This window comes from Talpa occidentalis, unplaced genomic scaffold, assembly GCF_014898055.3.
Source record: "Talpa occidentalis isolate TD23 unplaced genomic scaffold, MPIMG_talOcc4v2.1 talOcc4.11, whole genome shotgun sequence".
Taxonomy (NCBI): domain Eukaryota; kingdom Metazoa; phylum Chordata; class Mammalia; order Eulipotyphla; family Talpidae; genus Talpa; species Talpa occidentalis.
In genome coordinates, this window is record NW_023601104.1 from 31,894,129 (window position 1) to 31,910,651 (window position 16,523).

Below are 16,523 nucleotides of genomic sequence, written 5' to 3' on the forward strand. Positions count from 1 at the left end.
TCCGAGCCCAGGGTGCGGCCCGCGCGGCTGGAGGCCAAGGCCGGGCGCAGCCGCCGCGCTCGGAGAATGCGCTGCCGGGGCTCTGGGGGCCGTGGGCATCCCTTGCACTTTCTGCCCCATCTTAGAAAGCGCGTTGGGCTTGGAGCCAGGCGCCAAGGGGTCAAGTGCCCTAACTGGCGTGGATGCACAGCTTCATCTTCCAGGCACACCCGCGTCTCCCTCTGCAGCCCTGCCCGGCCATGAGCCCTGGATGCCTTGGGAACCTCGGTACTGCTGTTGGAGAGCAGCCCCGATATTGAACGGGTTCCTGGCTGTGGGCCCTCACCCGCGCGCTTACAAGGGACTTATGAATACTCCACTACAGGCACACACAAAAGGTTCATAAAAGGTTTATTTACAAGGGAAAAGGAAATAAGGAAAATGTACAACTCAGGGAGAAAATAGGGAAATAAAGTCTTTAATGCGTCCTACCCGATCTGCCGATCTGGAAACCCAAAAAGCACTCTCCGAGCTGGCCGGATGCTGCGAGCTGGCGGAGAGCCAAAATGGGGGACCCCTCCAAAGCCCACGTGTCTGGCTTTATATCAACCTGGCTGCTTAACCCCACCCTCAGGTCCCAGCCACCTTCCCTTTGGTGGTGATGGGATTTGGAGTTCCCAGTGTCTTTGGCTTTGGCCTGGGGTGGGGGTGGAGTCCACAAAGCCTGTATGGAATTAGCTTTAGGACATCCTTTTCCGCCTAACAATTCCCCCCTTTCACTTTATGCCACCATTTCCATGGTGATGAAGATCGAATATATGGAGGTTGGGATGCAGTCTCAGATGAACATTTTTACCAGGTTGCAGTGTGAAAGAAAACCAGTCCCTCCAGGTATTTGTCCATAGTGGAAAGCAAAAAGTCCTCTTTAGGACATCCTTTTCCCCCTAACACTCCCAGTACTCAGGACTCCCTGCCCTGTAACACCAGCAGCAACATGTGTAACAGCCACGGATGAGACGAGGTGCACGCGGGTCAACCCGCTCCATAGATGCTCCATATTCTTTCACTTACCAGGGGGAAAGTCTCAGTGAGTCATTCATACTGTCTGTCAACATATATTGAGCCAATAGGTACTAGGTGTCAGGCACTGTGTTAGGCCTTGAGGTTATAATGGTGAGTAAGACAGTTCATGTTACATTTTCAGAGGAGACAAACATAAGCAAATAAATACATTAGACAGCATAGTGTTTTAGGTGGTATTAGCTTTTATGGGGAAAAGATAAAGGGGCGAGGGCAGTGGAAGAATTGTGTCTTAGACTCAGTGGTCCAAGGAAGGAAGGTGTTCACGGCAAAGTACCCTTTGAGATGAGACCTGAGGGAAATGCAGGCGTGAGCAGGGCATTTATCAAGGAGAAGTCTTTTGGGATAAAGCAAATGGCAGATGCAAAGGCCCTGACTCCCCCTCCCCACCCTTTGCTGGCAGAAATCTGTCAGACAGCTGTGCGCCTAATACACAAGTGCACTCCATTTCTCCACCACTCCACAGGAAGGCAGTGTGAAGAGCAGACCTGGTTTTAAACTCTGGTTGCGCACTGCGTGACCTTGCACCAGTTACTTAACCTCTCTGAGTAGTAGTCCTTGCACTTCTTAAATGGGGAGAATAATGACACTTTCCTTACAGGTTTGTGTGATGCTTCAAGTAACACTGACATGTTGTAAGTCCAGACTTGGGCATACACATGTGCCTAAAGGAATGACCCAGGAGATCCCTAGGAAGACCTTAGTTTCCTTATCTGAAAATGGGGTCTCTCCTCTGAGTGAAGAATGGACTAATTTCCCCCCCATCTTTGTGGTGATAGGGAAGCAAGTGGTGAAACTGGGAGTAGCTTGACAAACTCTGGGAGACAGTACCCAACTGCAGTGTGGGAGTGGAGACTCTTTGGAACTCAGAGAGAAGTAGTAGAATAGACAGTCTCCAACCTACCCCTTCCTTGCACTGTCCAAGTCTCAACCAAGCATTCAGTGGCGTTCAGAGAGGAAATCTCCTGCGAGCCCAGCTCAGGGCAAAGCTGTGACATGAGTGACATTCATATTTCATGCTCTGGCAGGAGTTTTATCTCAGAATCGAAATGTCAGCAGACAGGCTTGGCACCAAAATCCCCTCCTGTGCTGTTGCTTTTGCCACTAGCTACTCTGAGGGGTTGTTTTTCTTTCATCCATTCAACAAGTATTTCCGGGGAGCCTATCAGGTATAGGTGCAGCTCCCCACATTAGAGGTAGGGCAACAGGCATGGTGGGGAGACCTGGCCCTCTGAAGTTCACATTTTAGGTTGGGAACAGACAATAACCAGCTATGCAAAGACTATTAAGTCAGCTGGAGAGACGAAGGTGAGGGACAGCACTGGAAGGCTAAATGGAAGTGTTCTTTCAGACTAGGTCATTGAGCAGAGCCCACGACCAGTAGGGGTTTTGCCAAATGGGTGTCTGGGGAAGGGGAAGTTCTGAAAGAAGGGTTGAATGTGGAAAGACCATGAGGCAGGAAATGCTTGACAATTTCAGGGGCTAGCAAGGAAAGCAATGTGGTTGGAGTGAGTAGGGAGGGAACGGGAGGAAACAAGACTGAAGGGGCTGATTGTGGGTGTCCTTTGTGGCTTCAAGTTACCCCACTTATTCTGTGTATGCCTCAGGCTGGAGCGGTGCCTTTCCAGGCAGCCTGGACATCCGGAGGAGCCTCATACAAAGCCAGCTGTCAGAACCATCCTCTGTCTCCCTCTACCCTTGCCACTCCTCTCCTGTTCTACAAAGCAGGATCAAAAGATGGTGGGGAAGCTGTCCTCTTCTGAAAAGACTTGGAGAGAGAAGTCTCTGGATTCCAGGCGAGGTTCCACTACACAGTACCTGCTTGAGCTTGGATGAGCTGGGCCTCAATCTCCATATCTGTAAAATGGGTCTAAAGATACCTACTGCCTAAAAAGTTATGATGGTTAACTGTATACCAGCCTCTGGCCTGTCAGATACATTCTAGGTATGTACCCAAGGGAGTGAATGTACATGTTCAAAAGGCACAAATTAGGTGTTCCTGGGGGGTGGCCGCATTAGCCCCCAACTGGAATCTACTCTGCTATCCATCAGCAGAACAATGGCCGGGTAGCCACATGAATGAAGCATCATAAAACTGCTGACAGACACAGCAAGGTGGGCAAATCTGACATTTTGTTAAGTGAAAGAAACTAAACACAGAGAACAGGTACGTTATTCTGTTGGTGTGAAGTTCACGGACAGGTAAAGTTAGTCTGTGGTGAAAGAGCCCAGGATAGTGGTTACTTTTGGGGAGCATCAGCCAGGAGGGGGCTTGTTGGAAGTGTTGTACATCCTGACCTGGTTGGTGTCACACGGGTTCATATGCATTTAAAAGTTCTTCAAATTTGAGTTTCATGAACAATTTGAGATTCGTGTGTGACATGCTGTAGGTATTCAGTTGACTCTGGAACCACATGGGGGCTACGGATGCTGACACCCACACAGTTAAAAATCTAAGTATAACTTTGGACTCTCCCCAAACTTAACTACTAATAGACTGCTGTGGATTGGAAGCCTTACAGGTGACCTATCAGCCAGGGCATACAGATTTGTATTTGCCAGTCACGAAGTGGAGGGGAGGCTCAGTGGTCTCCACCCTCTTCAGTGGTCCTCTCTAAAAGCAGGCTGAGGAGGAGGAAGAGGGGGCTTGGTCTTGCTGCCTCGGGGGCGGGGAAGAGATGGAATTTGGAGGGGGTGGCCGGGGAGGCAGGGGGAGGGCCCTCTCTCAGGCCCTCTCTCAGAAAGTGACTCTGTGTCACTTTCTGGAAATTTATCATCATTTCTGCTGATCCCGAGTGACTTGGGTTAACTTTCACGTTTTTTCATTTTTCTGAAAATGTTGTGTATGATACCAATCCTTCCACCATTTGCTTTCGTTTCAGTGCCTGCATCATAAATGGTCTGTTTTGTGAGAGAGGTCAAAAGCATTCACAAATAACCCGACCCCCATGCCAGGTTGTCCACTGTCATTTTGTGTTCTGGCAGCTTCTACGGTGTCTTTCCTTCCTGACCCTGGCTCAGACGCCCTCAACTCCGTTGAGTCATCTTCTGTGTGGACTCTGTGCGGTGTCTGTCCTCATACAAGTGACGGTGCACTTCAACCCACGTTATTCAAGGTCAATGGTATTGTCCTTCAGTGAAAAGGGAGCAAAAAGTATACTGCCTAGAGAGCTAGTGGCGGGAACATGCGCCCATGCCTGTCTCAGCGTAGGGACTCGGCAGCATTCTCTGCTGGCCCAGTGCCCCTCTGAGGGACAAGGGCTGTCCTCTAGCACCCGGGCTCCTGCCTCGCTTCTCCCGTCCCGACCGAGCATCAGTAGAACTGAGGGGCAGACAGGGTGTGGGTCTTTTTGTTTTTGTTTTCTGGCTTTTTTTTTTTTTTCTTTTGCTTTGCTTTGTGATGAAAAAATTATAGTCTTTGTTATTACTTAATATATCATCTCACTAGTGCTCAGGTGCCCAGGTCGGGTATGGAATGGAAACTCTGCAGTGGGGAGTGTTTAGCCTTCCTGGGGCCTTGGAGATGGTGTTAAGAGCACCCCCTCCCTTTGCAGATGGATAAGATTCCCCAGAGAGGGCCTTGAGAATCCCACGTTCATCTGGTAAGAGAACAGAATACCCCCATTCCATCCCTCTTCCAAACTCCCATTGGCCCACATCCCAGATGTTCCCAGGGTCAACTGACTGGGCACAACGGTACCACTTCTGCCCTCCTGTCCTGTCTTGTCTCTGTTCAAAGCCTAGAAAGGGGAGCGACTTCCCCAAGGCCACACATGAGCGTGGGGTGAGGCCATGGGCAAGTGAGAGGATGAGAGGGTGAAGGCCAGGGCTCCCTAGGTGACTGGCCAAGCTTTCCCCTTACTCTCATGGGGGCAAGACCCCTCCAGAGCAAAGGTTGGGTGTCTGTGTCCCCCTTTTGCTCTGTACTTTTAAAGGGGAGAGTACTTTTATTATCAACGCGGCATGAGGACTGAGCTGCTCTGCCAGTCACTACCCCGGTTAACTCAGCATACCGGTCCCTCCTGCCTCCAGGCCGCAGCCTGGATCCACCTGTCCTTGGGTCAGTCCTTCTTTTGCTACCCACAGAAATGTCATAGACTGTCCCTGTTTCATACCATGTGGTCCTGGTTTGAACCCATCCTGGCACGGTGGTAGGTGGGGGGTGACCCGAGGGGTGTCCAGGGAGGGATGTGATCCAGCACAGCGCAGGAGCTGATCTCTCCTTTCTCACCTGCCTTCGGGGCCCCAGAAGGCCCTTTCCCAGCTGCCTTGGACACCTTCATGCTGTTGTTTTTCTGTCTTATCTCTCACTGGACTTATCTATTCACTGGTGTGGCTGGCTCCGGTCTACTGTTGCTCACAAGATGGCGAGCCATGTGAGGGCAGAGGCTGTGTCTACTTTATCTGCCAGCGGGCCCCCGGTGCCTGGCGTGGAGTTGTAATAATCGATGTTTAAGGGAAAGATAGATGAATGAACAAGGACTGCTTGCCAGGACCCGAGTGGGAGTGTCAGGGGAGGAAGGGTGCCTTCTGGGTACGTGTGTGGCGGAGAGGACCACCGAGATTTCAGGGGGAGCTGCTGGAGGGCGGGGGTGGGGTGGGGATGGGGGGCTTCTTTTGAAGCCTCGGCATTTGAGAGCATAGTCCCTTCCCTTTATGAGCCAGACACTCACCTGTGAAGCTATGTGGGGTCCCTGCAGGGGACTGGAGCTAGGCGAGCCAGTCTTCCTTCCTGGGCGGGTGGGGGGTGGTCAGCCCATGCCTTCTCCCTCAAGCACACCGGTTCTTGGACTAGGGTGCTCCCCTGGGGCTCCAATCCCCAGGAGGCCCTAAGAGCCTTCAGCCCAATCTTCAGAGAGGGCTGGTGACCTGCCCTGAGTCTCACAGCAGGGAGAGGCTGGCACTCACTCCATGCCCAGAGCCTCCAACTTGTGCTGTCGACTACACATAAGGCTTCCTTCAGGTTAGTCACCCAGGGCAGGCAGCCTCACACCTGGAGCCCATGCTCTCTGTGTGGTTAGGCTGGGAGACAACTCCCTACACCCTCCTGGGGAGAGGGTTGCTGCTCTCAGGGGCATCTGGTCTGGCAGTGTCTGCAGCCTGCACCTGCTCACCTGAACCATGCTCAGGGCATTGAGGCTGGTTTCAGAAATGCCTGTTTTCTGGCCTTGTTGACTTTCCCAGAAGACTGGCTTTTCCCACAGGCAGGGCCTGTGCCCCGTTTTCAGACAGAATGCTCTGTGCTTGTGGGCATTTCAGGTCTCAGTTCTCCAGCCTGTTGACAGATTCCCACCCCAGGCTCCCAACACCCTCAGACCTGCCTGGTATCCCCTCATATACCTCCTACTTCGAACCAAGCCCCTCTGTTGACCTGAGGTGAGGACTCAGTCAGGCCAGGGCAAGGAGGCTCATCTAGCCCTCCCTGCCTGAGAGCACCTGTGGTCATGTCATAGTGTCCTTGTGTCCCCTGAAATCCTATCAGTAGAGGGTGTGAGTGGACTCTTGTGTGACATGAAAGAAGTGACTTGGGATATTATTTGAGGGGCTCTAGGAAGAGATTTAGCCTCCTACCCCAGCCCCCAACTTCCTAGGAGCTACAGTCCGGAATTCTGTGGACGGAGGCACATTCCTGCACATTGCTGTGTTCTCCTCATGGGAGTAAATCAGAGGTTTCTTTTATTCTGCCTTTGGGCCCAGAGGCCTTAGGGACTTAGAGATCCAGACTGAAGATATGGGTGGGGAGAGATCTGCCAGGTTGTTCCTCAGCAGGATGAAGACCCCAGGAGGGGCTGACTGCTGGAGGCTGGCTGGGACTGCAGGGGCTTTGGGGCCAGCGAGAACAGCTGGGAGGGAGCCCTGACAGACGCTTTATCAGGCCCTGTCGCCGGCGTTATCTGTGACTTCTCAGAAAAGAAGGAGCCACAGTCCTCACCATGCTCAGACCACTCCAGGCTTGGAACAAAGCAGCCGAGTCAGCAGGCCCCATGGTTCCACCATCACATCCCTGGGCTCTGCAGGCCTGAGGCCCACGTGGGGGCTTTCAGAGGGATGGCTGGTCTGGCCTGGTGACTGGTCTGGCGACAGTCCGTCTGCTGGGACTCCTCCGCCCAGTGCCCATTGCCGCCAGGACCACCCTCCTGGGGCCTGTCTGAGAATGGAGATGGGGCACAGGGTCATCCCAGCCCCTCCAGGGCCTGGCTGAAATGTCAGCCACAAAGTACGGGACACAGAGGGGCCTGTCCAGGAACAAGGGCCAAGTGTTGGCGTGGGATGAGGGCTGGGGCCGGGCTGGTCAAATGTTTACTTGGAATGGCTTGAGTGGGCATTCTTAGGCCATGGGGGCAGCTGGCGCCTGGCATGGGGCCCTGCTGCCCACCACCACGGGGCATTGCAAGGATTCGGACCCATCCCAGATGGCTCTGAGTCCAAAAGCTACCAGCCAAGGCCTTGGCATGTCCACTCATTCCCAGCTCCTGCCCACTCTTGAGGAGAGAAGGAGCCAGCAGGGCAGGGTTCAGGCGCTCTCATTCAGGAGGCACCTGCTTTCCTGGCCTCCTGCAGGGCTGCCATGTATGGTCGGGCAGGTTGTGCAATATAAAAAGTATATTGCTGTTGAAACTCATGGGTCTGAAATCCTTGCAACTGGGCAGGGAGCTGAATCAGCCCAGAGGGTGGATTTTTACAACTGTCTGCCGGGCACTGTGGACATTAAGATGACGACATGGTTCTTTTGGTAGGAGTTCATGGTCTTTTAGGGGTAGGGTTGGCAGACACATTACAAGGCACACAGTTGGGTTTGAATTTCAGATGAACAAATAACTTTTTAAAAAGTATAATTATGCTCCATGCAAGACTGCAGTGTCTGAGTATCATAGGGGTGGGTGAGGTCTGGTCAAATCAGATCTCCCCCCCAGCACATAGGGCCCCGGGGATCATGGGGGAGGCTGTGGAGCCTGAAGAGGCAGGCCGTTGTGGCTGGGGTGACACTGGGAGACGGAATATGGATTTGGAGGTGGGATGGGGCCTGGTAGTCTGCGATGGGACCAGGGAAGGGATTGAGCTGGGGTCGCATGTTGCAGCAGGCTCCCTCTGGCGGCTGTGTTGAGAAGGGGACCAGGGACCTAAGTCAGCAGATCTGTGATGTTATTGCCTCCAGAGCACCGGGCAGTGAGCGTGGAGCTAGAGAGTAATGGTTGATTCTGAACTTATGAAACTTTTATTATGGAAAATGTCAAACATGGACAAAAGCTGAGAGAATGTACAAGGAACTCCCATGTTCCCATGTCCCCATCATCTCTGCCAACATCATCAGCTCCTGGTCAATTTTGTTTCATGGGAACCCTTCACCCCTCCTGGCAAGTGAAGTTTTTTTTTTTTTTAAGATTTATTTATTTATGCATACAGGAGCTGGGTACAGGCCAGAGGCATGGGGGTGGGGGGGCGGTGTGACAGGAATCCCCAGAGACAGAGTGGGGAACAGAACAGGCAGATTGACCTAAGTACACTGCTGAGGGGAGCAGCGGGCGAGTCAGAAGAGGTCGCTGTGCCATGTGGGTTGCTCCCTGGCTGGCTGGGGATCGAACATGTGCTGCAGAGGTTTCGGATCGTTTCTCTGGTTGCGTCTTAACCCCTTGCGCCACCAGGGAGGCCCCAATTGAAGTGTTTTGAAGCAAATCCCAGATATCATATTTCGTCCATAACCATGTCAGTGTATATCACTAACCCTAATAGATTTTGAATCTGGAACCAGCAGGAATTTGCCCAAAGATCTTAAGCAGCTGTTAAGAGAGACGGGACCCAGATCCCACAGAGCCCAGTGCTGTGTTGTTAGTTTCCAGGTCTTGGGATGATCTCTCCTAAAGCTTTCTAGCTTTCTTTTTCCTCCCTGGGACAAAAGTCTCCCAGGCCTCCTCTCTCCCACACTCCTGTCTGCCTCTCTCCTAGTGTGATGCTCCTCAGACTGGGTTCTGAGAACGCTGGCGTTGCCTCCCGGTTGGAAGCCCCTGCCTTCTCCCCAGAGCACACAGTAGTCCACAGTCTCCTCTCTCTGCCCCCCAGTGTCTGCCCCAGAGACTCCCTGGGCCTCAAAATCCACCTGGGAACTCGGGAAATGCAGGTGCCCAGTAAAGGTGGGAGCCCACGGGAAGTCAGAGTGAGGTACAGGGACACTGATTTAGACATAAGATCCGTAAAAATCAGTGAGGAAGGCTCTTTGTTTCCCAAAGGCTACCCCCTCCAGGAAGCAGCCTGGCTTGCCTGTTTGCGGGGCGCCTCTGGATAGGCCCCTTTCTCTCTCTGGGCTAAGAAACCAACCAGTTTTCTAGGCAGTGCTTCTGTCTCCCCACCTTCGTTTCAGATTCTGCCCCCCTAGTCCCTGAGATGGAAGGAGCTGAGGGGCAAAGCTGGACTTGGAGGAGGCTGCCAGCACCACGTTCATGTCTGACCTAGCCACACAGACACATTGAAGCCCATGATGCAGGCATAGTACCTCCACCTTACAGAAGATGAAGTGCAGGGAATAAAGACACTTGAGTAGGGTCCCCTAGTTTGTGGGCACCACAACCAGGACATGAGTCCAAGGTCAAATATTTAGCATTGGTGTCCCGGTGTCACCATGGTTTTTGAGGTCCCTCCTCAGCAGTCCCAATTCTGCTGACATAGTCCCATTCCAGCCCCTCTGCCAGTCAGAGCCTTCTGAAGCCTGAAGTCCTCCCACTCGCGTCCCTGTGACATTGGGAGGTCAGCTCACCCTCCTATCCCCCTCACTTTCCCTCACTGAGGCCCTCCAGTGGGCTGGGCTGGATGGGTACCAGAACATCAACACATTTTTCTCATTTAGTCCTTACAATAACTAAGTGAGAGGCTACATCATTTTATAGGTATGGAAACTGGTGCTCAGAGAGGTGCAGTGACATGCCCAAGGCCACACAGCTCCATAGTGGCAGAGACAGAACTGAAATCATCATTCTCTGACTCCAGTGCTCCTGCCACTCACTCTAAGAACTGGCTCAGCCCAGCAAGATGTCTACTGACCCAACGCCTTCTGGTGATGTGGCTTCAGGCATCCTGTATTACAAATAACTCCTGTGCCTTGTTCCAGCTACGTGATCACACTTGAGCTTGCTAATCACCACAGGAGGAGGGAATGGCGACCACTAGGCTTTTACAGGTGAAATGCCACACATGCCCCTAGGGTGACTGTGTTTTTTAACTTCTGGAATCTTCCCCAAGACTTGAGTTTCTCCCTTGATCAGCCCACAGAGGCTTATATTCCTCCAGCACCCCCTACAGTCTTCTGATGACATTACATCACCCTGTTGGGGCAATTGGAAGTTTGTTTTTTTAAAGTTTTCTCTCTTTTTAATCCAGTACTTTTCTCACTTGCCACCTGGGCCTTCTCCTCACAAGTTTGAACCCGCCTTGTCCTTCCTTGTTCCACATATTTAGCAATAAAGCACAGTGCCTTCTGAAAACTCCGTGTTTAAGAAAATAGGTTATTTTAGAGGCTCAACCAGTTGGGGAGGTTGTCAAGTTGGAGAACCACAAGAATGAGTGTGGGTTTCCACTAATCTGAGGTCTGTGTTCCCCATTAAATTAGACTATGGGTCCTCCAGGGAAGGGACCGTGTTCCCCATGGCTACCACGTGCTGAGACTAGGCCCTCAGAAGGAAGACTCTGGCAGCGAGTGCTAGAAAGGGGACTCTGGGCTTTGTAATTACTCTTTATGGGTCATCTTGCTTCCCCCTTCTCCCCACAATGCCAAATTATTTTTAAGCAAAGTCCAGGTGCCCCATCATTTCATTCGTTACCACTCAATATTATGTCTAACAGAGAAGGATCCTTTCCCTCATCCTCTCCCAATCCACATTGGTCTTATCACCCCTGAAGTGTGTGCCATTATCATGGTGAATATCCTCAAATATCAGTGCTCACATTTGCCTGATTGTCTTATGGATGTCATAATTTTGTTCTGATGTGTTGGTTTGCACAAGGGTATAAGTAAGGCCGACAGGTTGGAATGGTTTATGGATCTGTTTATTTGGAAGTCATTTGGAATTGTTCTCTATGGTTTTATCACTAACTCATTGCAATGATTTGTTTGCTTCCTATTGCTCTTGGTTTTCCCGTATTTATTTAAATTTTTTTTTAAGGATTTATTTATTTATTTATACAAGCACTGGGCACACTCAGAAGCGCAGGAGGGTGAGAGAACTCACCAGAGCCAGAGCGGGGAGCAGAGCAGGCAGAAGGACCGAAGTACACTGCTGAGGGGAGCAGCGGGCGGCAGGAGAGGTCTGCGCGCCATGTGGGACCCTCCTCCGGGGGCTGGGGAGCAGCCGGGGATCGAACCGGCGCTGTAGAGGCTGCGGGCAGCTTCGCAACCCAGCGCTCAACCGCTGCGCCACCGGGGAGGCCCTATTTGTTTAAATTTTTACTTAGGGTTCCGAAATCTATCATTGATAAAACATTTTCGGAAAGGCCTTACTTTTATGTCCCTTTCCCCCAACCTGCACCCCATAACTATTAATTTTAAAAATCATGCTTTACGTAACATAAAATGTACGTGTATATGCCCCTTGGGCCCATCCCTCCTTTTCTTTGATAAGTGTTTACAGCCACACAGTCCTCCACCTGCCTTATTCATGGCGCCCTGTGTCTTGCCCCACCATCTCGCCTGCGGCCAGAGTCAGTCACTGTGCTACTCCTCAGGAACTCCTGCTGACCAAAGCATTCTTTGTTTCCAATCTTTTGCTGTTACAGAGTTGCAAAAGGAGAAAAAAGAGCCCCGCACTTATATTTTTGTACCTGCTGGGATAGATTCCCAGCAGTGGGATTCCTGAGTCACAGGTTGAATACACATGCAATTTGGCTGGCTTTTGCCAAATTCCTCTGCAAAGGGATTGCACCATTTTCATTCCCATCAGCTACTCCGTGGGCGAGCGTTCGTTTCTCTTCATCCTCCCAGCAGAACGTGTTGCCAAACTTTTGGACTTTTGCCAATCTGATAGGTGGAATATGGTATCTCAGTTGTTTGAATTTACATTTCTTTTATTTGAGCGATGTTAATCACCTTTTCATATGGCTAAAGCTAGTCATTTCTTTTTTTTTTTTTTAGATTTATTTATTTATGCATACAAGAACTGGGGTACAGGCCAGAGGTGTGGGGGTGGTGGTGAAAGGATTCACCAGAGAGAGTCGGGAACAGAACAGTCAGATTGACTGAAGTACACTGCTGAGGGGAGCAGCGGGCCAGGTCAGGAGAGGTCCTCTGTGCCATGTGGGTTGCTCCCTGGCCGGTGCCTGGGATCCAACTGGTGCTGTAGTGGCTGGCACAGCTGACACAGCTTGATAATGCTGTGTCTTTAACCCCTGCGCCACCAGAGACGTCCTAGTCGTTTCTTTTTTTGTGAGTTGTCTGTTAATATTTTTGGCCCATTTTTCTAGGTTGTTGGTATTTTTGTTCTCTATTTTTAGAAACTCTGTGAATTAGAGACATTGATCTCTGTGATAAAGACTCAGGTGTTTCCCCCAGTGGGTCATTTGTCTTCTTTCTTTTTTGTTCATTCACTCCTGCATTCTTCATCCAGCAATCTAAAGCCACTTGTCACTGGGGACACCACGTGAGCAGGATTAGCCTGAGGGGGGGCCACTACCGTGCACTGATCCTGGACACCTTCCCGCAGCCTTTCTGTCTCTGATCCCTCTCCAGTCATCTAGTGACTCCCTTCCTGCATCCTGTCTCCCAGTCTGAGTTCAGTGAGGGCCAGAAATAGGTCTCATTATCTCTGTCTTCCCCACATGCTTGCTTCTGATGAGTCAGACAGTGATGAAGGAGTATGAATGAATGAATTGAGGAGTATAAAGAAAAAAACAGAAAGAACCCATTGCTCAAACTAATCTGCTTTTGGTATATCCTCATTCAACTTTCCTTGTTTTCATACATTCTATTTTATACCTATGTTCCTATACACACACCCCTTAGCATGATAACGTACATATTTTCTTATATTAAGTTTCAGCATGTCATCATAACTTTAAATGATCATCTACTAGTCCATAAAATAAATTTATCATATCCTAACCCCACCACTTAACCTCTCTATGCCTTAGTTTCCTCATCTGTAAAATGAAAATAATGAGTTTCTCCCAAAGGCCTAAATTCCTTGTGAGGGTTAATTGTGGTTATATGTGTCGTAAGCACCTGGAGGAGTGTTAGGCATCGCCATCATTATTATTACATTATTTCCTAATTGTAGATCTTTAAATTTTAATTTTATCCTATTGTAAATAACATTGTACTGAACATCTCTGCTTAGGGCTATTTTGTGGTGGCATCAGAGAGGGTGCTCCACTTCTATCCCTGAACCAAGCTCAAATGGTGGGTGACAAAGTGAGCCAAGTTGGCTGGGGTGCTCCCTTGGCTGAAAGCTGGGATGACAGGTGTTTCCCCTGGAAAACTGAGGAGAGGGCAGTCCAGGCAGGGGACGAGCATGTGCAAAGGCTTGGAAGCGGGAAGGATCCTGGGAGTTCTGGTGTGCTTGGTGGGGCCACAATGCTTGTCCCTCTTTCACCAATGGGGCAATTGAGATCCAGGAAAGCTAAGTGACTTGTCTGGGTGGAAGTCAGCTTGAACCTTCTGACTGCAAGGTCAGTGCCCCACACATGCCTACTGGCTGTCCCACCCTCCTAAAAATATCAGCATGCTTGATGGGAAGAGGAGGTGAAAAAGAGGAGCAGGAAGAGGAAGAATTTAGGATCTGTGAGCCCTGTGTCCCACGGTGGTGAGCCATTCAGCTCCATTTGCCTCCAACTCTTCTCCCCGAGGCTGCCCAAATGCAGACACCCAAGCAGAGGCTGGCAGGTCTCCCCAGGTCCCACTTCTTCAACGCAGCCTCTTGCACACACAGGCTGGAAAACATTTCAAGTTACCACAGCCTGCCTTGTGTTTGTTTTTAAAAACATAACCATGGCACCTGGTGCTTCTGCCAAAAGGGAGGAGCCCAAGAAGGCCCATAAGAGTTGGGGGCTTGGGCAGCAGGGGGTTTGGAGTCTTAAAGACCAAGCCAGCCTGAGGCATAGAATTTGACAAGTCAAATTTGAGGGCTCCTGAAAGTTCTCCAAAATCTTCGCTGTTTTCTGTTATCATTCAAAGCCTATCATTAGAATCGATATTCTAAGGAAAGAAAATGCAAATGAATGATGCTTGGAAGGGGAACCTCTACTCGTTGAGGTGTGCATTTGAGAGCATTGTCTGAACGGCTGCCTCATTGCTGCACTGGTCCAAACACTTCTGTTTAACCCTCTCTTTCCTACACGCTGAGGAGCTCCTGCCCCCTGATGTTTACAGAGAACAGTCCAGGAATGGGAGATTGCAGTTCCACTGTGGTGGAAGCGCCACACTCCAGGTCTTGGGACTTTTCTAATAGGACCTGACGTTTCTCCAAAGGCTAGTTGTAAACTACAGTTCACGCTCAGCACATAGGAATTAGAAGCCATCCCAGAGGTATCTAGGTCTTTCCTCTCACGGGGCAGAAGAGGTGGAGGAAGACCGGGGAGGGTGGGAAGGACTTACCCATACTGATGGGTGGCACTGTTGGAACTAGACCATAGATGTCCTGATTTCAGCCCTAATTCTCTGGGATCATGTTGTCTCTTCCCATCGAAGAGCAAGTGGCACCTAGGGGGCCAGGCCCTGGGCCAGGCAGTGGTCCGTGCCCTTGAGGGGCTCCCTGAGACTCAGGCTGAGGACGCTGGGAATAGGGACTCATCTGAATCAGGGTGGGCAGAGGCAGCCAGGGTGGGCTCAGTGCACTGTGGAGAACACAGCGAAAGAGACATATAGAAGTTTCTAGGGGGAGTTACACAGGAGGTTAAAGATGACTGGGACTTCATTACCAGGAGATGCAGAGAGGGACCTTCCAAGACTGGGGGAGATTAGGGTCAACTTCCTGGGAAAAGGAGGCAGCCTGCTTTGCTCCTAGCCTCAGTGGGCTTCCCAGAGCTGTAACCAGGACCCCCAGTATCCACTGCAGACCTCCCACCTCAGGGCCCACATGGAGATTGCCGCACAGGTTGTATTTTAGCCTGAGAGACCCCCTCATGATGGGAAGGCAGGAAATGTGACAGGCGATGAGAAGAGCCCTTTCTGGAGCAGTGGTTTGTGAAGATTTACATGTGTGTTCGTGTGAGGGTGCTTTCTCACCTTTTAGTACTGTCCACTTTCAAATTCCACTTAAGAGCCATCTGCCCCATATTAATGTTGAGGTGACCAATCCCTCTCCCTCTCCCCTTGGCCAAATTAGCCCGCCCTCTGACTTGGTTTCCCCACATGTAAGATAGGCAGGTGAACTTTTCACTCAGGCTCCTGCTTGGGAGGGATTCTTACCATGTCTCATACTTGCTCTTTGCTGGCCTGTCGAAGGTGCCATCTGGTGGCCAATATTTGCCATGCAGATCATGCTTCCTGAATGGCCCCCTGAGTGAGTGAGTGAGTGAGTGTGTGTGTGTGTGTGTTTCTTGGGGGTGGTGTGCAGGGGATGCATACTGGTTCATAACACATAGAATGCAGAGCTTCCCTAATTCACAGCCCCGGTGAAAATGCAGACAGGGAGGTAGGGCCATTTTTAAAACAAAGGCAGAGACTGATAAAACTTTTCTTGGGCCTGGTTTGGAACTTCCAGCTTTGCAAATTCCCTGGGTCACCGATCTTGCTAATACATGTTGAGAGCATTACTTCTTTGCCCAAAAGATCTAATCCTTGTCACCTCTCTGCTGAACAGGGTAAATATCAAACTCCTGGCCAGGGCAGGAAGTTGATTCCTTCTTTGATTTCCCATGGCATAATTTTTCACTTTTCTTGTGTGTCCTATTCCAGGTGAACTCTCCATCCTTACTCATCTTGTAACCTCTGCTCATCCTTGTTCTCTTCCCCAGAGTCTCTTATTTTCTCTCCAGCCTCTCTCAAAATTTGGCTAAAAGGTACCTCCTCCCATAAGACCTTCTGGATTTTTCTACTTGGGTGAACTGTAATAATATTCCTGCCTATTTGTCGAAGTTGGCTATTGTGCTCTATAACGTGAAATTCTCACACAGTCCATTTATAGATGAGAAAATGGAATCAGAGAGACTAAGTCCTTTGTTCTGGGTTCCCCAGCTCTGAGTACAAATGCTTTCAGTCAGTGCCACTTTCCAAGCATATGCAAATCCTATGCAGTTTCTGGAATACACTGCTGTCATTTCACCTTGCATACAGTAGGTGCATGGTAAATTCCTGTATGATAAAATTCAGACATAAGTGAACAATGATCCCTTTCTCTTAGACTTCCAGTCTACTTCAGGCCCACAGGTTCACCTCTGCATGTGGAAAGAGTCCCAGAGCTGGGATTGTCTGAGAGGGGAATGGTTCTGGGGGGCTGAAGAGGGAAGTGGTACTTAGGTCCCAGGAGGGGTGATTCCCTGACTTT

At 50.5% G+C, this 16,523-nt stretch overlaps 1 long non-coding RNA gene across 2 annotated transcripts in view; it reads left to right on the forward strand.

The window, feature by feature from the left end:
* Positions 1 to 3,764: 3,764 nt before the first annotated feature.
* The window catches only part of LOC119238776 (uncharacterized), a 174,511-nt gene continuing 161,752 nt past the window's right edge, over positions 3,765 to 16,523 (forward strand). For both annotated transcript variants that reach the window (XR_008549326.1, XR_005123658.2), the window contains exons 1-2: positions 3,765 to 4,182; positions 4,614 to 4,661. This is a non-coding gene — a long non-coding RNA (uncharacterized LOC119238776). The remainder of the gene's footprint in view (positions 4,183 to 4,613; positions 4,662 to 16,523) is intronic.